Source organism: Ammospiza caudacuta, chromosome 4, assembly GCF_027887145.1.
Source record: "Ammospiza caudacuta isolate bAmmCau1 chromosome 4, bAmmCau1.pri, whole genome shotgun sequence".
In the NCBI taxonomy this organism is placed as follows: domain Eukaryota; kingdom Metazoa; phylum Chordata; class Aves; order Passeriformes; family Passerellidae; genus Ammospiza; species Ammospiza caudacuta.
In genome coordinates, this window is record NC_080596.1 from 37,235,747 (window position 1) to 37,261,504 (window position 25,758).

A 25,758-nucleotide genomic window follows, 5' to 3' on the forward strand; every position below is an offset into this window, starting at 1 on the left:
ACAGCTTTACTTTTCTTTATGCCAAACACATGGCAGACCTCCGTGCAACGTCAAGAACACGATGGGAGATGTTTTCTGTGCTCCTGCGGGTTTTCCTTGCCAGACAGAGTGGAAAAGCTTTCTGCCAGGATGTAGACCACAAAAGACGCTAAAGACTAAGGGACGATGCTCTCCGGAGCAAAGCGCCGCTCCCGGGCTTCTTTCGGCAGAAGCCGCGCTAAGAGAGCACTGTGAGCCTTACAATCGTCTTTGCGCGAAGAAGTCGCTTCTTGGGCTCAGGGAGCCGGAGAGAGCGGCAGCATCGGAAAGGTGAAGAAGGAAGCTGTAGAACACGGGGATTGTGTGCTCAACTTGCCAACTGATAGAAAACAGTACCTTACCATTCTCCTGACTTTTCTAATCACATGAATATTCGATAAGAAACTGTTTTGGACAGCTTTTCCTTTCTTTAAGCCAAACAATTGGCAGACATCCGTGCAACGTCCAGAACACGATGGGAGATGTTTTCTGTGCTCCCGCAGGTTTTCCTTTTCAGAGAGAGTGGAAACGCTTTCTGCTAGGATGTAGACCACAAAAGACGCTAAAGACGAAGGGACGATGCTCTCCGGAGCTAAGCGCCGCTCCCGGGGGTCTTTCGGCAGAAGCCGCGCTAAGAGAGCACTGTGAGCGGTACAATCGTCTTTGCGCGAAGAAGCCGCATCTTCGGCTCAGGGAGCCGGAGAGAGCGGCAGCATGGGAAAGGTGAAGAAGGAAGCTGTACAACACTGGGATTGTGTGCTCAACTTGCCAACTGATAGAAAACAGTACCTTACCATTCTCCTGACTTTTCTAATCACATGAATATTCGATTAGAAGCTGTTTTGGACAGCTTTTCTTTTCTTTATGCCAAACACATGGCAGACCTCCGTGCAACGACCAGAACACGATGGGAGATGTTTTCTGTGCTCCCGCAGGTTTTCCTTGCCAGACAGAGTGGAAAAGCTTTCTGCCAGTAATATAGACCACAAAGACGCTAAAGACGAAGGGACGATGCTCTCCGGATCCAAGCGCCGCTCCCGGGCGTCTTTCGGCAGAAGCCGCGCTAAGAGAGCACTGTGAGCGGTACAATCGTCTTTGCGCGAAGAAGCCACTTCTTGGGCTCCGGGAGCCGGAGAGAGCGGCAGCATGGGAAAGGTGAAGAAGGAAGCTGTACAACACTGGGATTGTGTGCTCAACTTGCCAACTGATAGAAAACAGTACCTTACCATTCTCCTGACTTTTCTAATCACATGAATATTCCATAAGAAGCTGTTTTGGACAGCTTTTCATTCCTTTATGCCAAACACATGGCAGACCTCCGTGCAATGTCCCGAGCACGATGGGAGATGTTTTCTGTGCTCCCGCAGGTTTTCCTTGCCAGACAGAGTGGAAACGCTTTCTGCTAGGATGTAGACCACAAAAGACGCTAAAGACGAAGGGACGATGCTCTCCGGAGCTAATCGCCGCTCCCGGGCTTCTTTCGGCAGAAGCCGCGCTAAGAGAGCACTGTGAGCGGTACAATCGTCTTTGCGCGAAGAAGCCGCTTCTTGGGCTCCGGGAGCCGGAGAGACCGGCAGCATCGGAAAGGTGAAGAAGGAAGCTGTAGAACACTGGGATTGTGTGCTCAACTTGCCAACTGATAGAAAACAGTACCTTACCATTCTCCTGACTTTTCTAATCACATGAATATTCGATAAGAAGCTGTTTTGGACAGCTTTTCCTTTCTTTAAGCCAAACACATGGCAGACCTCCGTGCAGCGTCTAGAACACGATGGGAGATGTTTTCTGTGCTCCCGCAGGTTTTACTTGTCAGAGAGAGTGGAAACGCTTTCTGCTAGGATGTAGACCACAAAAGACGCTAAAGACGAAGGTACGATGCTCTCCGGAGCTAAGCGCCGCTCCCGGGCTTCTTCCGGCAGAAGCCGCGCTAAGAGAGCACTGTGACCGGTACAATCGTCTTTGCGCGAAGAAGCCGCTTCTTCGGCTCAGGGAGCCGGAGAGAGCGGCAGCATGGGAAAGGTGAAGAAGGAAGCTGTACAACACTGGGATTGTGTGCTCAACTTGCCAACTGATAGTAAACAGTACCTTACCATTCTCCTGACTTTTCTAATCACATGAATATTCGATAAGAAGCTGTTTTTGACAGCTTTTCTTTTCTTCATGCAAACACTTGGCAGACCTCCGTGCAACGCCCAGAACACGATGGGAGATGTTTTCTGTGCTCCCGCAGGTTTTCCTTGCCAGACAGAGTGGAAAAGCTATCTGCTAAAATGCAGAATACAAAAGACGCTAAACACGTAGGGACGATGCTGTCCGGAGCTAAGCGCCGCTCCCGGGCTTCTTTCGGCAGAAGCCGCGCTAAGAGAGCACTGTGAGCGGTACAATCATCTTTGCACGAAGAAGCCGCATCTTCGGCTCAGGGAGCCGGAGAGAGCGGCAGCATGGGAAAGGTGAAGAAGGAAGCTGTACAACACTGGGATTGTGTGCTCAACTTGCCAACTGATAGAAAACAGTACCTTACCATTCTAATGACTTTTCCAATCACATGAATATACGATAAGAAGCTGTTTTGGACAGCTTTTCTTTTCTTTATGCCAAACAAATGTCAGACCTCCGTGCAACGACCAGAACACGATGGGAGATGTTTTCTGTGCTCCCGCAGGTTTTCCTTGCCAGACAGAGTGGAAAAGCTTTCTGCCAGTAATATAGACCACAAAAGACGCTAAAGACGAAGGGACGATGCTCTCCGGAGCTAAGCGCCGCTCCCGGGCGTCTTTCGGCAGAAGCCGCGCTAAGAGGGCACTGTGACCGGTACAATCGTCTTTGCGCGAAGAAGCCGCTTCTTCGGCTCCGGGAGCCGGAGAGAGCGGCAGCATCGGAAAGGTGAAGAAGGAAGCTGTAGAACACGGGGATTGTGTGCTCAACTTGCCAACTGATAGAAAACAGTACCTTACCATTCTCCTGACATTTCCAATCACATGAATATTCGATAAGAAGCTGTTTTGGACAGCTTTCCCTTTCTTTATGCCAAACACTTGGCAGACATCCGTGCAACGTCCAGAACACGATGGGAGATGTTTTCTGTGCTCCCGCAGGTTTTCCTTGCCAGACAGAGTGGAAAAGCTATCTGCCAGGATGTAGACCACAAAAGACGCTAAAGACGAAGGGACGATGCTCTCCGGTGCTAAGCGCCGCTCCCGGGCTTCTTTCGTCAGAAGCCGCGCTAAGAGAGCACTGTGAGCGGTACAATCGTCTTTGCGCGAAGAAGCCGCTTCTTGGGCTCCGGGAGCCGGAGAGAGCGGCAGCATGGGAAAGGTGAAGAAGGAAGCTGTACAACACTGGGATTGTGTGCTCAACTTGCCAACTGATAGAAAACAGTACCTTACCATTCTCCTGACTTTTCTAATCACATGAATATTCGATAAGAAGCTGTTTTGGACAGCTTTTCTTTTCTTTATGCCAAACACTTGGCAGACCTCCGTGCAACGTCCAGAACACGATGGGAGATGTTTTCTGTGCTCCTGCAGGTTTTCCTTGCCAGACAGAGTGGAAAAGCTTTCTGCCAGGATGTAGACCACAAAAGACGCTAAAGACGAAGGGACGATGCTCTCCGGTGCTAAGCGCCGCTCCCGGGCGTCTTTCGGCAGAAGCCGCGCTAAGAGGGCACTGTGAACGGTACAATCGTCTTTGCGCGAAGAAGCCGCTTCTAGGGCTCCGGGAGCCGGAGAGAGCGGCAGCATGGGAAAGGTGAAGAAGGAACCTGTACTACACTGGGATTGTGTGCTCAACTTGCCAACTGATAGAAAACAGTACCTTACCATTCTCCTGACTTTTCTAATCACATGAATATTCGATAAGAAGCTGTTTTGGACAGCTTTTCTTTTCTTCATGCAAACACTTGGCAGACATCCGTGCAAAGTCCAGAACACGATGGGAGGTGTTTTCTGTGCTCCCGCAGGTTTTCCTTGCCAGACAGAGTGGAAAAGCTTTCTGCTAGGATGTAGACCACAAAAGACGCTAAAGACGAAGGTACGATGCTCTCCGGAGCAAAGCGCCGCTCCCGGGCGTCTTTCGGCAGAAGCCGCGCTAAGAGAGCACTGTGAGCGTTACAATCGTCTTTGCGCGAAGAAGCCGCTTCTTGGGCTCAGGGAGCCGGGGAGAGCGGCAGCATGGGAAAGGTGAAGAAGGAAGCTGTACTACACTGGGATTGTGTGCTCAACTTGCCAACTGATAGAAAACAGTACCTTACCATTCTAATGACTTTTCCAATCACATGAATATACGATAAGAAGCTGTTTTGGACAGCTTTTCTTTTCTTTATGCCAAACAAATGTCAGACCTCCGTGCAACGACCAGAACACGATGGGAGATGTTTTCTGTGCTCCCGCAGGTTTTCCTTGCCAGACAGAGTGGAAAAGCTTTCTGCCAGTAATATAGACCACAAAAGACGCTAAAGACGAAGGGACGATGCTCTCCGGAGCTAAGCGCCGCTCCCGGGCGTCTTTCGGCAGAAGCCGCGCTAAGAGGGCACTGTGACCGGTACAATCGTCTTTGCGCGAAGAAGCCGCTTCTTCGGCTCCGGGAGCCGGAGAGAGCGGCAGCATCGGAAAGGTGAAGAAGGAAGCTGTAGAACACGGGGATTGTGTGCTCAACTTGCCAACTGATAGAAAACAGTACCTTACCATTCTCCTGACATTTCCAATCACATGAATATTCGATAAGAAGCTGTTTTGGACAGCTTTCCCTTTCTTTATGCCAAACACTTGGCAGACATCCGTGCAACGTCCAGAACACGATGGGAGATGTTTTCTGTGCTCCCGCAGGTTTTCCTTGCCAGACAGAGTGGAAAAGCTATCTGCCAGGATGTAGACCACAAAAGACGCTAAAGACGAAGGGACGATGCTCTCCGGTGCTAAGCGCCGCTCCCGGGCTTCTTTCGTCAGAAGCCGCGCTAAGAGAGCACTGTGAGCGGTACAATCGTCTTTGCGCGAAGAAGCCGCTTCTTGGGCTCCGGGAGCCGGAGAGAGCGGCAGCATGGGAAAGGTGAAGAAGGAAGCTGTACAACACTGGGATTGTGTGCTCAACTTGCCAACTGATAGAAAACAGTACCTTACCATTCTCCTGACTTTTCTAATCACATGAATATTCGATAAGAAGCTGTTTTGGACAGCTTTTCTTTTCTTTATGCCAAACACTTGGCAGACCTCCGTGCAACGTCCAGAACACGATGGGAGATGTTTTCTGTGCTCCTGCAGGTTTTCCTTGCCAGACAGAGTGGAAAAGCTTTCTGCCAGGATGTAGACCACAAAAGACGCTAAAGACGAAGGGACGATGCTCTCCGGTGCTAAGCGCCGCTCCCGGGCGTCTTTCGGCAGAAGCCGCGCTAAGAGGGCACTGTGAACGGTACAATCGTCTTTGCGCGAAGAAGCCGCTTCTAGGGCTCCGGGAGCCGGAGAGAGCGGCAGCATGGGAAAGGTGAAGAAGGAACCTGTACTACACTGGGATTGTGTGCTCAACTTGCCAACTGATAGAAAACAGTACCTTACCATTCTCCTGACTTTTCTAATCACATGAATATTCGATAAGAAGCTGTTTTGGACAGCTTTTCTTTTCTTCATGCAAACACTTGGCAGACATCCGTGCAAAGTCCAGAACACGATGGGAGGTGTTTTCTGTGCTCCCGCAGGTTTTCCTTGCCAGACAGAGTGGAAAAGCTTTCTGCTAGGATGTAGACCACAAAAGACGCTAAAGACGAAGGTACGATGCTCTCCGGAGCAAAGCGCCGCTCCCGGGCGTCTTTCGGCAGAAGCCGCGCTAAGAGAGCACTGTGAGCGTTACAATCGTCTTTGCGCGAAGAAGCCGCTTCTTGGGCTCAGGGAGCCGGGGAGAGCGGCAGCATGGGAAAGGTGAAGAAGGAAGCTGTACTACACTGGGATTGTGTGCTCAACTTGCCAACTGATAGAAAACAGTACCTTACAATTCTCCTGACTTTTCTAATCACATGAATATTCGATAAGAAGCTGTTTTGGACAGCTTTTCCTTTCTTTATGCCAAACACTTGGCAGACGTCCGTGCAACGTCTAGAACACGATGGGAGATGTTTTCTGTGCTCCCGCAGGTTTTCCTTGCCAGACAGAGTAGAAAAGCTTTCTGCTAGGATATAGACCACAAAAGACGCTAAAGACTAAGGGACGATGCTCTCGGAAGCTAAGCGCCGCTCCCGGGCTTCTTTCGGCAGAAGCCGCGCTAAGAGAGCACTGTGACCGGTACAATCGTCTTTGCGCGAAGAAGCCGCTTCTTCGGGTCCGGGAGCCGGAGAGAGCGGCAGCATCGGAAAGGTGAAGAAGGAAGCTGTACAACACTGGGATTGTGTGCTCAACTTGCCAACTGATAGAAAACAGTACCTTACCATTCTCCTGACTTTTCTAATCACATGAATATTCGATAAGAAGCTGTTTTGGACAGCTTTCCCTTTCTTTATGCCAAACACTTGGCAGACATCCGTGCAACGTCCAGAACACGATGGGAGATGTTTTCTGTGCTCCCGCAGGTTTTCCTTGTCAGAGAGAATGGAAACGCGTTCTGCTAGGATGTAGACCACAAAAGACGCTAAAGACGAAGGTACGATGCTCCCCGGAGCTAAGCGCCGCTCCCGGGCTTCTTCCGGCAGAAGCCGCGCTAAGAGAGCACTGTGACCGGTACAATCGTCTTTGCGCGAAGAAGCCGCTTCTTGGGCTCCGGGAGCCGGAGAGAGCGGCAGCATGGGAAAGGTGAAGAAGGAAGCTGTAGAACACTGGGATTGTGTGCTCAACTTGCCAACTGATAGAAAACAGTACCTTACCATTCTCCTGACTTTTCTAATCACATGAATATTCGATAAGAAGCTGTTTTGGACAGCTTTTCTTTTCTTTATGCCAAACACATGGCAGACCTCCGTGCAACGTCCAGAACACGATGGGAGATGTTTTCTGTGCTCCTGCAGGTTTTCCTTGCCAGACAGAGTGGAAAAGCTTTCTGCCAGGATGTAGACCACAAAAGACGCTAAAGACGAAGGGACGATGCTCTCCGGTGCTAAGCGCCGCTCCCGGGCGTCTTTCGGCAGAAGCCGCGCTAAGAGGGCACTGTGAACGGTACAATCGTCTTTGCGCGAAGAAGCCGCTTCTTGGGCTCCGGGAGCCGGAGAGAGCGGCAGCATGGGAAAGGTGAAGAAGGAAGCTGTACTACACTGGGATTGTGTGCTCAACTTGCCAACTGATAGAAAACAGTACCTTACCATTCTCCTGACTTTTCTAATCACATGAATATTCGATAAGAAGCTGTTTTGGACAGCTTTTCTTTTCTTCATGCAAACACTTGGCAGACATCCGTGCAACGTCCAGAACACGATGGGAGATGTTTTCTGTGCTCCCGCAGGTTTTCCTTGCCAGACAGAGTGGAAAAGCTTTCTGCTAGGATGTCGACCACAAAAGACGCTAAAGACGAAGGAACGATGCTCTCCGGAGCTAAGCGCCGCTCCCGGGCTTCTTTCGGCAGAAGCCGCGCTAAGAGAGCACTGTGAGCGGTACAATCGTCTTTGCGCGAAGAAGCCGTTTCTTCGGCTCCGGGAGCCGGAGAGAGCGGCAGCATCGGAAAGCTGAAGAAGGAAGCTGTACAACACTGGGATTGTGTGCTCAACTTGCCAACTGATAGAAAACAGTACCTTACCATTCTCCTGACTTTTCCGATCTCATGAATATTCGATAAGAAGCTGTTTTGGACAGCTTTTCCTTTCTTTATGCCAAACACTTGGCAGACATCCGTGCAAAGTCCAGAACACAATGGGAGATGTTTTCTGTGCTCCCGCAGGTTTTCCTTGCCAGACAGAGTGGAAAAGCTTTCTGCTAGGATGTAGACCACAAAAGACGCTAAAGACGAAGGTACGATGCTCTCCGGAGCTAAGCGCCGCTCCCGGGCTTCTTTCGGCAGCAGCCGCGCTAAGAGAGCACTGTGAGCAGTACAATTGTATTTGCGCGAAGAAGCCGCATCTTCGGCTCAGGGAGCCATGAAGAGCGGCAGCATCAGAAAGGTGAAGAAAGAAGCTGTACTACACTGGGATTGTGTGCTCAACTTGCCAACTGATAGAAAACAGTACCTTACCATTCTCCTGACTTTTCTAATCACATGAATATTCGATAAGAAGCTGTTTTGGACAGCTTTTCTTTTCTTTAAGCCAAACACATGGCAGACCTCCGTGCAACGTCCTGAACACGATGGGAGATGTTTTCTGTGCTCCCGCAGGTTTTCTTTGCCAGACAGAGTGGAAAAGCTATCTGCTAAAATGTAGACCACAAAAGACGCTAAAGACGAAGGGACGATGCTCTCCGGAGCAAAGCGCCGCTCCCGGGCGTCTTTCGACAGAAGCCGCGCTAAGAGAGCACTTTGAGCGTTACAATCGTCTTTGCGCGAAGAAGCCGTTTCTTGGGCTCAGGGATCCGGGGAGAGCGGCAGCATGGGAAAGGTGAAGAAGGAAGCTGTACAACACTGGGATTGTGTGCTCAACTTGCCAACTGATACAAAACAGTACCTTACCATTCTCCTGACTTTTCCAATCACATGAATATTCGATAAGTCGCTGTTTTGGACAGCTTTTCTTTTCTTTATGCCAAACACTTGGCAGACCTCCGTGCAACGTCCAGAACACGATGGGAGATGTTTTCTGTGCTCCCGCAGGTTTTCCTTGCCAGACAGAGTGGAAACGCTTTCTGCTAGGATGTAGACCACAAAAGACGCTAAAGACGAAGGGACGATGCTCTCGGGAGCTAATCGCCGCTCCCGGGCTTCTTTCGGCAGAAGCCGCGCTAAGAGAGCACTGTGAGCGGTACAATCGTCTTTGCGCGAAGAAGCCGCTTCTTCGGGTCCGGGAGCCGGAGAGAGCGGCAGCATCGGAAAGGTGAAGAAGGAAGCTGTAGAACACTGGGATTGTGTGCTCAACTTGCCAACTGATAGAAAACAGTACCTTACCATTCTTCTGACTTTTCTAATCACATGAATATTCGATAAGAAGCTGTTTTGGACAGCTTTCCCTTTCTTTATGCCAAACACTTGGCAGCCATCCGTGCAAAGTCCAGAATACGATGGGAGATGTTTTCTGTGCTCCCGCAGGTTTTCCTTGCCAGACAGAGTGGAAAAGCTTTCTGCTAGGATGTAGACCACAAAAGACGCTAAAGACGAAGGGACGATGCTCTCCGGAGCTAAGCGCCGCTCCCGGGCGTCTTTCGGCAGAAGCCGCGCTAAGAGAGCACTGTGAGCGGTACAATCGTCTTTGCGCGAAGAAGCCGCTTCTTGGGCTCAGGGAGCCGGGGAGAGCGGCAGCATCGGAAAGGTGAAGAAGGAAGCTGTACAACATTGGGATTGTGTGCTCAACTTGCCAACTGATAGAAAACAGTACCTTACCATTCTCCTGCCTTTTCCAATCACATGAATATTCGATAAGAAGCTGTTTTGGACAGCTTTTCTTTTCTTCATGCAAACACTTGGCAGACATCCGTGCAAAGTCCAGAACACGATGGGAGATGTTTTCTGTGCTCCCGCAGGTTTTCCTTGCCAGACAGAGTGGAAAAGCTTTCTGCTAGGACGTAGACCACAAAAGACGCTAAAGACGAAGGGACGATGCTCTCCGGAGCTAAGCGCCGCTCCCAGGCTTCTCCCGGCAGAAGCCGCGCTAAGAGAGCACTGTGAGCGGTACAATCGTCTTTGCGCGAAGAAGCAGCTTCTTCGGGTCCGGGAGCCGGAGAGAGCGGCAGCATCGGAAAGCTGAAGAAGGAAGCTGTACAACATTGGGATTGTGTGCTCAACTTGCCAACTGATAGAAAACAGTACCTTACCATTCTCCTGCCTTTTCCGATCACGTGAATATTCAATAAGAAGCTGTTTTGGACAGCTTTTCTTATCTTTTGCCAAACACATGGCAGACCTCCGTGCAACGTCCTGAACACGATGGGAGATGTTTTCTGTGCTCCCGCAGGTTTTCCTTGCCAGACAGAGTGGAAAAGCTTTCTGCCAGGATGTAGACCACAAAAGACGCTAAAGACGAAGGGACGATGCTCTCGGAAGCTAAGCGCCGCTCCCGGGCTTCTTTCGGCAGTAGCCGCGCTAAGAGAGCACTGTGACCGGTACAATCGTCTTTGCGCGAAGAAGCCGCTTCTTCTGCTCCGGGAGCCGGAGAGAGCGGCAGCATCGGAAAGGTGAAGAAGGAAGCTGTACAACACTGGGATTGTGTGCTCAACTTGCCAACTGATAGAAAACAGTACCTTAACATTCTCCTGACTTTTCTAATCACATGAATATTCGATAAGAAGCTGTTTTGGACAGCTTTCCCTTTCTTTATGCCAAACACTTGGCAGACATCCGTGCAAAGTCCAGAACACGATGGGAGATGTTTTCTGTGCTCCCGCAGGTTTTCCTTGCCAGACAGAGTGGAAAAGCTTTCTGCCAGGATGTAGACCACAAAAGACGCTAAAGACGAAGGGACGATGCTCTCCGGAGCTAAGCGCCGCTCCCGGGCTTCTTTCGGCAGAAGCCGCGCTAAGAGAGCACTGTGAGCGGTACAATCGTCTTTGCGCGAAGAAGCCGCTTCTTGGGCTCCGGGAGCCGGAGAGAGCGGCAGCATCGGAAAGGTGAAGAAGGAAGCTGTACAACACTGGGATTGTGTGCTCAACTTGCCAACTGATAGAAAACAGTACCTTACCATTCTCCTGACTTTTCTAATCACATGAATATTCGATAAGAAGCTGTTTTGGACAGCTTTTCTTTTCTTTAAGCCAAACACATGGCAGACGTCCGTGCAACGTCCAGAACACGATGGGAGATGTTTTCTGTGCTCCCGCAGGTTTTCCTTGCCAGACAGAGTGGAAAAGCTTTCTGCCAGGATGTAGACCACAAAAGACGCTAAAGACGAAGGGACGATGCTCTCCGGTGCTAAGCGCCGCTCCCGGGCTTCTTTCGGCAGAAGCCGCGCTAAGAGGGCACTGTGACCGGTACAATCGTCTTTGCGCGAAGAAGCCGCTTCTTGGGCTCCGGTTGCCGGAGAGAGCGGCAGCATCGGAAAGGTGAAGAAGGAAGCTGTACAACACTGGGATTGTGTGCTCAACTTGCCAACTGATAGAAAACAGTACCTTACCATCCTCCTGACTTTTCTAATCACATGAATATTCGATAAGAAGCTGTTTTGGACAGCTTTTCTTTTCTTTATGCCAAACACTTGGCAGACCTCCGTGCAACGTCCAGAACACGATGGGAGATGTTTTCTGTGCTCCCGCAGGTTTTCCTTGCCAGACAGAGTGGAAAAGCTTTCTGCCAGGATGTAGACCACAAAAGACGCTAAAGACGAAGGGACGATGCTCTCCGGAGCTAAGCGCCGCCCCCGGGCTTCTTTCGGCAGAAGCCGCGCTAAGAGAGCACTGTGAGCAGTACAATTGTATTTGCGCGAAGAAGCCGCATCTTCGGCTAAGGGAGCCATGAAGAGCGGCAGCATCAGAAAGGTGAAGAAAGAAGCTGTACTACACTGGGATTGTGTGCTCAACTTGCCAACTGATAGAAAACAGTACCTTACAATTCTCCTGACTTTTCTAATCACATGAATATTCGATAAGAAGCTGTTTTGGACAGCTTTTCTTTTCTTTATGCCAAACACATGGCAGACCTCCGTGCACCGTCCAGAACACGATGGGAGATGTTTTCTGTGCTCCCGCAGGTTTTCCTTGCCAGACAGAGTGGAAAAGCTATCTGCTAAAATGTAGACCACAAAAGACTCTACAGACGAAGGGACGATGCTCTCCGGAGCAAAGCGCCGCTCCCGGGCGTCTTTCGACAGAAGCCGCGCTAAGAGAGCACTGTGAGCGTTACAATCGTCTTTGCGCGAAGAAGACGTTTCTTGGGCTCAGGGATCCGGGGAGAGCGGCAGCATGGGAAAGGTGAAGAAGTAAGCTGTACAACACTGGGATTGTGTGCTCAACTTGCCAACTGATAGAAAACAGTACCTTACCATTCTCCTGACTTTTCCGATCACATGAATATTCGATAAGTCGCTGTTTTGGACAGCTTTTCTTTTCTTTATGCCAAACACTTGGCAGACCTCCGTGCAACGTCCAGAACACGATGGGAGATGTTTTCTGTGCTCTCGCAGGTTTTCCTTGCCAGACAGAGTAAAAAAGCTTTCTGCTAGGATGTAGACCACAAAAGATGCTAAAGACGAAGGGACGATGCTCTCCGGAGCTAAGCGCCGCTCCCGGGCTTCTTTCGGCAGAAGCCGCGCTAAGAGAGCACTGTGAGCGGTACAATCGTCTTTGCGCGAAGAAGCCGCTTCTTGGGCTCCGGTTGCCGGAGAGAGCGGCAGCATCGGAAAGGTGAAGAAGGAAGCTGTACTACACTGGGATTGTGTGCTCAACTTGCCAACTGATAGAAAACAGTACCTTACCATTCTCCTGACTTTTCTAATCACATGAATATTCGATAAGAAGCTGTTTTGGACAGCTTTCCCTTTCTTTATGCCAAACACTTGGCAGACATCCGTGCAAAGTCCAGAACACGATGGGAGATGTTTTCTGTGCTCCCGCAGGTTTTCCTTGCCAGACAGAGTGGAAAAGCTTTCTGCTAGGATGTAGACCACAAAAGACGCTAAAGACGAAGGGACGATGCTCTCCGGAGCTAAGCGCCGCTCCCGGGCGTCTTTCGGCAGAAGCCGCGCTAAGAGAGCACTGTGAGCGGTACAATCGTCTTTGCGCGAAGAAGCCGCTTCTTGGGCTCAGGGAGCCGGAGAGAGCGGCAGCATCGGAAAGGTGAAGAAGGAAGCTGTACAACACTGGGATTGTGTGCTCAACTTGCCAACTGATAGAAAACAGTACCTTACCATTCTCCTGACATTTCCAATCACATGAATATTCGATAAGAAGCTGTTTTGGACAGCTTTCCCTTTCTTTATGCCAAACACTTGGCAGACATCCGTGCAACGTCCAGAACACGATGGGAGATGTTTTCTGTGCTCCCGCAGGTTTTCCTTGCCAGACAGAGTGGAAAAGCTTTCTGCCAGGATGTAGACCACAAAAGACGCTAAAGACGAAGGGACGATGCTCTCCGGTGCTAAGCGCCGCTCCCGGGCTTCTTTCGTCAGAAGCCGCGCTAAGAGAGCACTGTGAGCGGTACAATCGTCTTTGCGCGAAGAAGCCGCTTCTTCGGCTCCGGGAGCCGGAGAGAGCGGCAGCATCGGAAAGGTGAAGAAGGAAGCTGTACAACACTGGGATTGTGTGCTCAACTTGCCAACTGATAGAAAACAGTACCTTACCATTCTCCTGACTTTTCTAATCACATGAATATTCGATAAGAAGCTGTTTTTGACAGCTTTTCTTTTCTTTATGCCAAACACTAGGCAGACCTCCGTGCAACGTCTAGAACACGATGGGAGATGATTTCTGTGCTCCCGCAGGTTTTCCTTGCCAGACAGAGTGGAAACGCTTTCTGCTAGGATGTAGACCTCAAAAGACGCTAAAGACGCAGGGACGATGCTCTCCGGAGCTAAGCGCCGCTCCCGGGCTTCTCCCGGCAGAAGCCGCGCTAAGAGAGCACTGTGAGCGGTACAATCGTCTTTGCCCGAAGAAGCAGCTTCTTCGGCTCCGGGAGCCGGAGAGAGCGGCAGTATCGGAAAGCTGAAGAAGGAAGCTGTACAACATTGGGATTGTGTGCTCAACTTGCCAACTGATAGAAAACAGTACCTTACCATTCTCCTGCCTTTTCCGATCACGTGAATATTCAATAAGAAGCTGTTTTGGACAGCTTTTCTTATCTTTTGCCAAACACATGGCAGACATCCGTGCAACGTCCAGAACACGATGGGAGATGTTTTCTGTGCTCCCGCAGGTTTTCCTTGCCAGACAGAGTGGAAAAGCTTTCTGCCAGGATGTAGACCACAAAAGACGCTAAAGACGAAGGGACGATGCTCTCGGAAGCTAAGCGCCGCTCCCGGGCTTCTTTCGGCAGTAGCCGCGCTAAGAGAGCACTGTGAGCGGTACAATCGTCTTTGCGCGAAGAAGCCGCTTCTTCTGCTCCGGGAGCCGGAGAGAGCGGCAGCATCGGAAAGGTGAAGAAGGAAGCTGTACAACACTGGGATTGTGTGCTCAACTTGCCAAATGATAGAAAACAGTACCTTACCATTCTCCTGACTTTTCTAATCACATGAATATACGATAAGAAGCTGTTTTTGACAGCTTTTCCTTTCTTTATGCCAAACACTTGGCAGACATCCGTGCAAAGTCCAGAACACGATGGGAGATGTTTTCTGTGCTCCCGCAGGTTTTCCTTGCCAGACAGAGTGGAAAAGCTTTCTGCCAGGATGTAGACCACAAAAGACGCTAAAGACGAAGGGACGATGCTCTCCGGAGCTAAGCGCCGCTCCCGGGCTTCTTTCGTCAGAAGCCGCGCTAAGAGAGCACTGTGAGCGGTACAATCGTCTTTGCGCGAAGAAGCCGCTTCTTGGGCTCCGGTTGCCGGAGAGAGCGGCAGCATCGGAAAGGTGAAGAAGGAAGCTGTACAACACTGGGATTGTGTGCTCAACTTGCCAACTGATAGAAAACAGTACCTTACCATTCTCCTGACTTTTCTAATCACATGAATATTCGATAAGAAGCTGTTTTGGACAGCTTTTCCTTTCTTTAAGCCAAACACATGGCAGACATCCGTGCAACGTCCAGAACACGATGGGAGATGTTTTCTGTGCTCCCGCAGGTTTTCCTTGCCAGACAGAGTGGAAAACCTTTCTGCCAGGATGTAGACCACAAAAGACGCTAAAGACGAAGGGACGATGCTCTCTGGAGCTAAGCGCCGCTCCCGGGCGTCTTTCGGCAGAAGCCGCGCTAAGAGAGCACTGTGAGCGTTACAATCGTCTTTGCGCGAAGAAGCCGCTTCTTGGGCCCAGGGAGCCGGAGAGAGCGGCAGCATGGGAAAGGTGAAGAAGGAAGCTGTAGAACACTGGGATTGTGTGCTCAACTTGCCAACTGATAGAAAACAGTACCTTACCATTCTCCTGACTTTTCCAATCACATGAATATTCGATAAGAAGCTGTTTTGGACAGCTTTTCTTTTCTTTATGCCAAACACATGGCAGACCTCCGTGCAACGTCCAGAACAGGATGGGAGATGTTTTCTGTGCTCCCGCAGGTTTTCCATGCCAGACAGAGTGGAAAAGCTTTCTGCTAGGATGTAGACCACAAAAGACGCTAAAGACGAAGGTACGATGCTCTCCGGAGCTAAGCGCCGCTCCCGGGCTTCTTTCGGCAGAAGCCGCGCTAAGAGAGCACTGTGAGCGGTACAATCGTCTTTGCGCGAAGAAGCCGTTTCTTCGGCTCCGTGAGCCGGAGAGAGCGGCAGCATCGGAAAGGTGAAGAAAGAAGCTGTACAACACTGGGATTGTGTGCTCGACTTGCCAACTGATAGAAAACAGTACCTTACTATTCTCCTGACTTTTCCAATCACATGAATATTCGATAAGAAGCTGTTTTGGACAGCTTTTCTTTTCTTTATGCCAAACACATGGCAGACCTCCGTGCAACGTCCAGAACACGATGGGAGATGTTTTCTGTGCTCCCGCAGGTTTTCTTTGCCAGACAGAGTGGAAAAGCTATCTGCTAAAATGTAGACCACAAAAGACGCTAAAGACGAAGGGACGATGCTCTCCGGAGCAAAGCGCCGCTCCCGGGCGTCTTTCGACAGAAGCCGCGCTAAGAGAGCACTTTGAGCGTTACAATCGTCTTTGCGCGAAGAAGCCGTTTCTTGGGCTCAGGGATCCGGGGAGAGCGGCAGCATGGGAAAGGTGAAGAAGGAAGCTGTACAACACTGGGATTGTGTGCTCAACTTGCCAACTGATACAAAACAGTACCTTACCATTCTCCTGACTTTTCCAATCACATGAATATTCGATAAGTCGCTGTTTTGGACAGCTTTTCTTTTCTTTATGCCAAACACTTGGCAGACCTCCGTGCAACGTCCAGAACACGATGGGAGATGTTTTCTGTGCTCCCGCAGGTTTTCCTTGCCAGACAGAGTGGAAACGCTTTCTGCTAGGATGTAGACCACAAAAGACGCTAAAGACGAAGGGACGATGCTCTCGGGAGCTAATCGCCGCTCCCGGGCTTCTTTCGGCAGAAGCCGCGCTAAGAGAGCACTGTGAGCGGTACAATCGTCTTTGCGCGAAGAAGCCGCTTCTTCGGGTCCGGGAGCCGGAGAGAGCGGCAGCATCGGAAAGGTGAAGAAGGAAGCTGTAGAACACTGGGATTGTGTGCTCAACTTGCCAACTGATAGAAAACAGTACCTTACCATTCTTCTGACTTTTCTAATCACATGAATATTCGATAAGAAGCTGTTTTGGACAGCTTTCCCTTTCTTTATGCCAAACACTTGGCAGCCATCCGTGCAAAGTCCAGAATACGATGGGAGATGTTTTCTGTGCTCCCGCAGGTTTTCCTTGCCAGACAGAGTGGAAAAGCTTTCTGCTAGGATGTAGACCACAAAAGACGCTAAAGACGAAGGGACGATGCTCTCCGGAGCTAAGCGCCGCTCCCGGGCGTCTTTCGGCAGAAGCCGCGCTAAGAGAGCACTGTGAGCGGTACAATCGTCTTTGCGCGAAGAAGCCGCTTCTTGGGCTCAGGGAGCCGGGGAGAGCGGCAGCATCGGAAAGGTGAAGAAGGAAGCTGTACAACATTGGGATTGTGTGCTCAACTTGCCAACTGATAGAAAACAGTACCTTACCATTCTCCTGCCTTTTCCAATCACATGAATATTCGATAAGAAGCTGTTTTGGACAGCTTTTCTTTTCTTCATGCAAACACTTGGCAGACATCCGTGCAAAGTCCAGAACACGATGGGAGATGTTTTCTGTGCTCCCGCAGGTTTTCCTTGCCAGACAGAGTGGAAAAGCTTTCTGCTAGGACGTAGACCACAAAAGACGCTAAAGACGAAGGGACGATGCTCTCCGGAGCTAAGCGCCGCTCCCAGGCTTCTCCCGGCAGAAGCCGCGCTAAGAGAGCACTGTGAGCGGTACAATCGTCTTTGCGCGAAGAAGCAGCTTCTTCGGGTCCGGGAGCCGGAGAGAGCGGCAGCATCGGAAAGCTGAAGAAGGAAGCTGTACAACATTGGGATTGTGTGCTCAACTTGCCAACTGATAGAAAACAGTACCTTACCATTCTCCTGCCTTTTCCGATCACGTGAATATTCAATAAGAAGCTGTTTTGGACAGCTTTTCTTATCTTTTGCCAAACACATGGCAGACCTCCGTGCAACGTCCTGAACACGATGGGAGATGTTTTCTGTGCTCCCGCAGGTTTTCCTTGCCAGACAGAGTGGAAAAGCTTTCTGCCAGGATGTAGACCACAAAAGACGCTAAAGACGAAGGGACGATGCTCTCGGAAGCTAAGCGCCGCTCCCGGGCTTCTTTCGGCAGTAGCCGCGCTAAGAGAGCACTGTGACCGGTACAATCGTCTTTGCGCGAAGAAGCCGCTTCTTCTGCTCCGGGAGCCGGAGAGAGCGGCAGCATCGGAAAGGTGAAGAAGGAAGCTGTACAACACTGGGATTGTGTGCTCAACTTGCCAACTGATAGAAAACAGTACCTTAACATTCTCCTGACTTTTCTAATCACATGAATATTCGATAAGAAGCTGTTTTGGACAGCTTTCCCTTTCTTTATGCCAAACACTTGGCAGACATCCGTGCAAAGTCCAGAACACGATGGGAGATGTTTTCTGTGCTCCCGCAGGTTTTCCTTGCCAGACAGAGTGGAAAAGCTTTCTGCCAGGATGTAGACCACAAAAGACGCTAAAGACGAAGGGACGATGCTCTCCGGAGCTAAGCGCCGCTCCCGGGCTTCTTTCGGCAGAAGCCGCGCTAAGAGAGCACTGTGAGCGGTACAATCGTCTTTGCGCGAAGAAGCCGCTTCTTGGGCTCCGGGAGCCGGAGAGAGCGGCAGCATCGGAAAGGTGAAGAAGGAAGCTGTACAACACTGGGATTGTGTGCTCAACTTGCCAACTGATAGAAAACAGTACCTTACCATTCTCCTGACTTTTCTAATCACATGAATATTCGATAAGAAGCTGTTTTGGACAGCTTTTCTTTTCTTTAAGCCAAACACATGGCAGACGTCCGTGCAACGTCCAGAACACGATGGGAGATGTTTTCTGTGCTCCCGCAGGTTTTCCTTGCCAGACAGAGTGGAAAAGCTTTCTGCCAGGATGTAGACCACAAAAGACGCTAAAGACGAAGGGACGATGCTCTCCGGTGCTAAGCGCCGCTCCCGGGCTTCTTTCGGCAGAAGCCGCGCTAAGAGGGCACTGTGACCGGTACAATCGTCTTTGCGCGAAGAAGCCGCTTCTTGGGCTCCGGTTGCCGGAGAGAGCGGCAGCATCGGAAAGGTGAAGAAGGAAGCTGTACAACACTGGGATTGTGTGCTCAACTTGCCAACTGATAGAAAACAGTACCTTACCATCCTCCTGACTTTTCTAATCACATGAATATTCGATAAGAAGCTGTTTTGGACAGCTTTTCTTTTCTTTATGCCAAACACTTGGCAGACCTCCGTGCAACGTCCAGAACACGATGGGAGATGTTTTCTGTGCTCCCGCAGGTTTTCCTTGCCAGACAGAGTGGAAAAGCTTTCTGCCAGGATGTAGACCACAAAAGACGCTAAAGACGAAGGGACGATGCTCTCCGCAGCTAAGCGCCGCCCCCGGGCTTCTTTCGGCAGAAGCCGCGCTAAGAGAGCACTGTGAGCAGTACAATTGTATTTGCGCGAAGAAGCCGCATCTTCGGCTAAGGGAGCCATGAAGAGCGGCAGCATCAGAAAGGTGAAGAAAGAAGCTGTACTACACTGGGATTGTGTGCTCAACTTGCCAACTGATAGAAAACAGTACCTTACAATTCTCCTGACTTTTCTAATCACATGAATATTCGATAAGAAGCTGTTTTGGACAGCTTTTCTTTTCTTTATGCCAAACACATGGCAGACCTCCGTGCACCGTCCAGAACACGATGGGAGATGTTTTCTGTGCTCCCGCAGGTTTTCCTTGCCAGACAGAGTGGAAAAGCTATCTGCTAAAATGTAGACCACAAAAGACTCTACAGACGAAGGGACGATGCTCTCCGGAGCAAAGCGCCGCTCCCGGGCGTCTTTCGACAGAAGCCGCGCTAAGAGAGCACTGTGAGCGTTACAATCGTCTTTGCGCGAAGAAGACGTTTCTTGGGCTCAGGGATCCGGGGAGAGCGGCAGCATGGGAAAGGTGAAGAAGTAAGCTGTACAACACTGGGATTGTGTGCTCAACTTGCCAACTGATAGAAAACAGTACCTTACCATTCTCCTGACTTTTCCGATCACATGAATATTCGATAAGTCGCTGTTTTGGACAGCTTTTCTTTTCTTTATGCCAAACACTTGGCAGACCTCCGTGCAACGTCCAGAACACGATGGGAGATGTTTTCTGTGCTCTCGCAGGTTTTCCTTGCCAGACAGAGTAAAAAAGCTTTCTGCTAGGATGTAGACCACAAAAGATGCTAAAGACGAAGGGACGATGCTCTCCGGAGCTAAGCGCCGCTCCCGGGCTTCTTTCGGCAGAAGCCGCGCTAAGAGAGCACTGTGAGCGGTACAATCGTCTTTGCGCGAAGAAGCCGCTTCTTGGGCTCCGGTTGCCGGAGAGAGCGGCAGCATCGGAAAGGTGAAGAAGGAAGCTGTACTACACTGGGATTGTGTGCTCAACTTGCCAACTGATAGAAAACAGTACCTTACCATTCTCCTGACTTTTCTAATCACATGAATATTCGATAAGAAGCTGTTTTGGACAGCTTTCCCTTTCTTTATGCCAAACACTTGGCAGACATCCGTGCAAAGTCCAGAACACGATGGGAGATGTTTTCTGTGCTCCCGCAGGTTTTCCTTGCCAGACAGAGTGGAAAAGCTTTCTGCTAGGATGTAGACCACAAAAGACGCTAAAGACGAAGGGACGATGCTCTCCGGAGCTAAGCGCCGCTCCCGGGCGTCTTTCGGCAGAAGCCGCGCTAAGAGAGCACTGTGAGCGGTACAATCGTCTTTGCGCGAAGAAGCCGCTTCTTGGGCTCAGGGAGCCGGAGAGAGCGGCAGCATCGGAAAGGTGAAGAAGGAAGCTGTACAACACTGGGATTGTGTGCTCAACTTGCCAACTGATAGAAAACAGTACCTTACCATTCTCCTGACATTTCCAATCACATGAATATTCGATAAGAAGCTGTTTTGGACAGCTTTCCCTTTCTTTATGCCAAACACTTGGCAGACATCCGTGCAACGTCCAGAACACGATGGGAGATGTTTTCTGTGCTCCCGCAGGTTTTCCTTGCCAGACAGAGTGGAAAAGCTTTCTGCCAGGATGTAGACCACAAAAGACGCTAAAGACGAAGGGACGATGCTCTCCGGTGCTAAGCGCCGCTCCCGGGCTTCTTTCGTCAGAAGCCGCGCTAAGAGAGCACTGTGAGCGGTACAATCGTCTTTGCGCGAAGAAGCCGCTTCTTCGGCTCCGGGAGCCGGAGAGAGCGGCAGCATCGGAAAGGTGAAGAAGGAAGCTGTACAACACTGGGATTGTGTGCTCAACTTGCCAACTGATAGAAAACAGTACCTTACCATTCTCCTGACTTTTCTAATCACATGAATATTCGATAAGAAGCTGTTTTTGACAGCTTTTCTTTTCTTTATGCCAAACACTAGGCAGACCTCCGTGCAACGTCTAGAACACGATGGGAGATGATTTCTGTGCTCCCGCAGGTTTTCCTTGCCAGACAGAGTGGAAACGCTTTCTGCTAGGATGTAGACCTCAAAAGACGCTAAAGACGCAGGGACGATGCTCTCCGGAGCTAAGCGCCGCTCCCGGGCTTCTCCCGGCAGAAGCCGCGCTAAGAGAGCACTGTGAGCGGTACAATCGTCTTTGCCCGAAGAAGCAGCTTCTTCGGCTCCGGGAGCCGGAGAGAGCGGCAGTATCGGAAAGCTGAAGAAGGAAGCTGTACAACATTGGGATTGTGTGCTCAACTTGCCAACTGATAGAAAACAGTACCTTACCATTCTCCTGCCTTTTCCGATCACGTGAATATTCAATAAGAAGCTGTTTTGGACAGCTTTTCTTATCTTTTGCCAAACACATGGCAGACATCCGTGCAACGTCCAGAACACGATGGGAGATGTTTTCTGTGCTCCCGCAGGTTTTCCTTGCCAGACAGAGTGGAAAAGCTTTCTGCCAGGATGTAGACCACAAAAGACGCTAAAGACGAAGGGACGATGCTCTCGGAAGCTAAGCGCCGCTCCCGGGCTTCTTTCGGCAGTAGCCGCGCTAAGAGAGCACTGTGACCGGTACAATCGTCTTTGCGCGAAGAAGCCGCTTCTTCTGCTCCGGGAGCCGGAGAGAGCGGCAGCATCGGAAAGGTGAAGAAGGAAGCTGTACAACACTGGGATTGTGTGCTCAACTTGCCAAATGATAGAAAACAGTACCTTACCATTCTCCTGACTTTTCTAATCACATGAATATACGATAAGAAGCTGTTTTTGACAGCTTTTCCTTTCTTTATGCCAAACACTTGGCAGACATCCGTGCAAAGTCCAGAACACGATGGGAGATGTTTTCTGTGCTCCCGCAGGTTTTCCTTGCCAGACAGAGTGGAAAAGCTTTCTGCCAGGATGTAGACCACAAAAGACGCTAAAGACGAAGGGACGATGCTCTCCGGAGCTAAGCGCCGCTCCCGGGCTTCTTTCGTCAGAAGCCGCGCTAAGAGAGCACTGTGAGCGGTACAATCGTCTTTGCGCGAAGAAGCCGCTTCTTGGGCTCCGGTTGCCGGAGAGAGCGGCAGCATCGGAAAGGTGAAGAAGGAAGCTGTACAACACTGGGATTGTGTGCTCAACTTGCCAACTGATAGAAAACAGTACCTTACCATTCTCCTGACTTTTCTAATCACATGAATATTCGATAAGAAGCTGTTTTGGACAGCTTTTCCTTTCTTTAAGCCAAACACATGGCAGACATCCGTGCAACGTCCAGAACACGATGGGAGATGTTTTCTGTGCTCCCGCAGGTTTTCCTTGCCAGACAGAGTGGAAAACCTTTCTGCCAGGATGTAGACCACAAAAGACGCTAAAGACGAAGGGACGATGCTCTCTGGAGCTAAGCGCCGCTCCCGGGCGTCTTTCGGCAGAAGCCGCGCTAAGAGAGCACTGTGAGCGTTACAATCGTCTTTGCGCGAAGAAGCCGCTTCTTGGGCCCAGGGAGCCGGAGAGAGCGGCAGCATGGGAAAGGTGAAGAAGGAAGCTGTAGAACACTGGGATTGTGTGCTCAACTTGCCAACTGATAGAAAACAGTACCTTACCATTCTCCTGACTTTTCCAATCACATGAATATTCGATAAGAAGCTGTTTTGGACAGCTTTTCTTTTCTTTATGCCAAACACATGGCAGACCTCCGTGCAACGTCCAGAACAGGATGGGAGATGTTTTCTGTGCTCCCGCAGGTTTTCCATGCCAGACAGAGTGGAAAAGCTTTCTGCTAGGATGTAGACCACAAAAGACGCTAAAGACGAAGGTACGATGCTCTCCGGAGCTAAGCGCCGCTCCCGGGCTTCTTTCGGCAGAAGCCGCGCTAAGAGAGCACTGTGAGCGGTACAATCGTCTTTGCGCGAAGAAGCCGTTTCTTCGGCTCCGTGAGCCGGAGAGAGCGGCAGCATCGGAAAGGTGAAGAAAGAAGCTGTACAACACTGGGATTGTGTGCTCGACTTGCCAACTGATAGAAAACAGTACCTTACTATTCTCCTGACTTTTCCAATCACATGAATATTCGATAAGAAGCTGTTTTGGACAGCTTTTCTTTTCTTTATGCCAAACACATGGCAGACCTCCGTGCAACGTCCAGAACACGATGGGAGATGTTTTCTGTGCTCCCGCAGGTTTTCCTTGCCAGACAGAGTGGAAAAGCTTTCTGCCAGGATGTAGACCACAAAAGACGCTAAAGACGAAGGGACGATGCTCTCCGGAGCTAAGCGCCGCTCCCGGGCTTCTTTCGGCAGAAGCCGCGCTAAGAGAGCACTGTGAGCGGTACAATCGTCTTTGCGCGAAGAAGCCGCTTCTTCGGCTCAGGGAGCCGGAGAGAGCGGCAGCATGGGAAAGGTGAAGAAGGAAGCTGTACAACACTGGGATTGTGTGCTCAACTTGCCAACTGATAGAAAACAGTACCTTACCATTCTCCTGACTTTTCTAATCACATGAATATTCGATAAGAAGCTGTTCTGGACAGCTTTCCTTTTCTTTATGCCAAACACATGGCAGACCTCCGTGCAACGTCCAGAACACGATGGGAGATGTTTTCTATGCTCCCGCAGGTTTTCCTTGCCAGACAGAGTGGAAAAGCTTTCTGCTAGGATGTAGACCACAAAAGACGCTAAAGACGAAGGGACGATGCTCTCCGGAGCTAAGCGCCGCTCCCGGGCTTCTTTCGGCTGAAGCCGCGCTAAGAGAGCACTGTGAGCGGTACAATCGTCTTTGCGCGAAGAAGCCGCATCTTCGGCTCAGGGAGCCAGGAAGAGCGGCAGCATGGGAAAGGTGAAGAAGGAAGCTGTACAACACTGGGATTGTGTGCTCAACTTGCCAACTGATAGTAACATTACCTTACCATTCTCCTGACTTTTCTAATCACATGAATATTCGATAAGAAGCTGTTTTGGACAGCTTTTCCTTTCTCTATGCCAAACACTTGGCAGACCTCCGTTCAACGTCTAGAACACGATGGGAGATGTTTTCTGCGCTCCCGCAGGTTTTCCTTGCCAGACAGAGTGGAAAGGTTTCTGCTAGGATGTAGACCACAAAAGACGCTAAAGACGAAGGTACGATGCTCCCCGGAGCTAAGCGCCGCTCCCGGGCTTCTTTCAGCAGAAGCCGCGCTAAGAGGGCACTGTGAGCGGTACAATCGTCTTTGCGCGAAGAAGCCGCTTCTTGGGCTCAGGGAGCCGGAGAGAGCGGCAGCATGGGAAAGGTGAAGAAGGAAGCTGTAGAACACTGGGATTGTGTGCTCAACTTGCCAACTGATAGAAAACAGTACCTTACCATTCTCCTTACTTTTCTAATCACATGAATATTTGATAAGAAGCTGTTTTGGACAGCTTTTTTTTTCTTTAAGCCAAACAATTGGCAGACATCCGTGCAACGTCCAGAACACGATGGGAGATGTTTTCTCTGCTCCCGCAGGTTTTCCTTGCCAGACAGAGTGGAAAAGCTTTCTGCTAGGATGTAGACCACAAAAGACGCTAAAGACGAAGGGACGATGCTCTCCGGAGCTAAGCGCCGCTCCCGGGCTTCTTTCGGCAGAAGCCGCGCTAAGAGAGCACTGTGACCGGTACAATCGTCTTTGCGCGAAGAAGCCGCTTCTTCGGCTCCGGGAGCCGGAGAGACCGGCAGCATCGGAAAGGTGAAGAAGGAAGCTGTAGAACACTGGGATTGTGTGCTCAACTTGCCAACTGATAGAAAACAGTACCTTACCATTCTCCTGACTTTTCTAATCACATGAATATTCGATAAGAAGCTGTTTTGGACAGCTTTTCTTTTCTTTATGCCAAACACTAGGCAGACCTCCGTGCAACGTCTAGAACACGATGGGAGATGTTTTCTGTGCTCCCGCAGGTTTTCCTTGCCAGACAGAGTAAAAAAGCTTTCTGCCAGGATGTAGACCACAAAAGACGCTAAAGACGAAGGGACGATGCTCTCCGGAGCTAAGCGCCGCTCCCGGGCTTCTTCCGGCAGAAGCCGCGCTAAGAGAGCACTGTGACCGGTACAATCGTCTTTGCTCGAAGAAGCCGCTTCTTGGGCTCAGGGAGCCGGAGAGAGCGGCAGCATGGGAAAGGTGAAGAAGGAAGCTGTACAACACTGGGATTGTGTGCTCAACTTGCCAAATGATAGAAAACAGTACCTTACCATTCTCCTGACTTTTCTAATCACATGAATATACGATAAGAAGCTGTTTTAGACAGCTTTTCCTTTCTTTATGCCAAACACTTGGCAGACATCCGTGCAAAGTCCAGAACACGATGGGAGATGTTTTCTGTGCTCCCGCAGGTTTTCCTTGCCAGACAGAGTGGAAAAGCTTTCTGCCAGGATGTAGACCACAAAAGACGCTAAAGACGAAGGGACGATGCTCTCCGGAGCTAAGCGCCGCTCCCGGGCTTCTTTCGTCAGAAGCCGCGCTAAGAGAGCACTGTGAGCGGTACAATCGTCTTTGCGCGAAGAAGCCGCTTCTTGGGCTCCGGTTGCCGGAGAGAGCGGCAGCATCGGAAAGGTGAAGAAGGAAGCTGTACAACACTGGGATTGTGTGCTCAACTTGCCAACTGATAGAAAACAGTACCTTACCATTCTCCTGACTTTTCTAATCACATGAATATTCGATAAGAAGCTGTTTTGGACAGCTTTTCCTTTCTTTAAGCCAAACACATGGCAGACATCCGTGCAACGTCCAGAACACGATGGGAGATGTTTTCTGTGCTCCCGCAGGTTTTCCTTGCCAGACAGAGTGGAAAACCTTTCTGCCAGGATGTAGACCACAAAAGACGCTAAAGACGAAGGGACGATGCTCTCTGGAGCTAAGCGCCGCTCCCGGGCGTCTTTCGGCAGAAGCCGCGCTAAGAGAGCACTGTGAGCGTTACAATCGTCTTTGCGCGAAGAAGCCGCTTCTTGGGCCCAGG